The following is a 780-nucleotide window of genomic DNA, read 5'->3' on the forward strand; positions in this document are numbered from 1 at the left end:
TTTTTTTTTTTTTTTTGAGATGGAGTCTCGCTCTGCTGCCCGGGCTGGAGTGTAGTGGCCGGATCTCAGCTCACTTCAGCTCACTGCAAGCTCTGCCTCCCGGGTTCACGCCATTCTCCTGCCTCAGCCTCCCGAGTAGCTGGGACTACAGGCGCCCGCCACCACGCCCGGCTAGTTTTTTGTATTTTTTAGTAGAGACGGGGTTTCAACGTGTTAGCCAGGATAGTCTCGATCTCCTGACCTCGTGATCCACCCGTCTCGGCCTCCCAAAGTGCTGGGATTACAGGCTTGAGCCACCACGCCCGGCCTCTAGAGCGTTAACTCTTAGGACCCAGGAACTCTCCTGGGCCTACCTCCTGCTCATGTAAGCTGCCCTCGGATTGGTCAGAGCCTACTTTGCCGGTCTTTGGGTAATTTTGCTTGTCACAGGGACCTGGGCATTAGGAAAACCAGGGCAGAGCCAAATGAAATTACCAACAAAAACGAAAAGAGTTGCAGGCTAATGCTTTCTGTGGCAGGTGGAATTAAGAAGTAAATGGTGGCTGGGTGCAACAGCTCACACCTGTAATCCCAACACTTTGGGCGGCCTAGGCAGGAGGATCGCTTGAGCCGGGAGTTCAGAACCAGCCTAGGCAACATAGTGAGACTTCGTCTCTACAAAAAAAAGTAGTAGTAAGTAGCTACTTTCTTGGACGGGATCAAGCTTTGACATTTTCTTCATTCTCGTAGATTCCCCAATGAGATGAAGATGTTTGGTCATTTATCAAACATTCTTTCTTG

The sequence above is a fragment of the Rhinopithecus bieti genome, unplaced genomic scaffold (assembly GCF_001698545.2).
Source record: "Rhinopithecus bieti isolate Rb0 unplaced genomic scaffold, ASM169854v2 scaffold_56806, whole genome shotgun sequence".
Taxonomy (NCBI): Eukaryota; Metazoa; Chordata; class Mammalia; order Primates; family Cercopithecidae; genus Rhinopithecus; species Rhinopithecus bieti.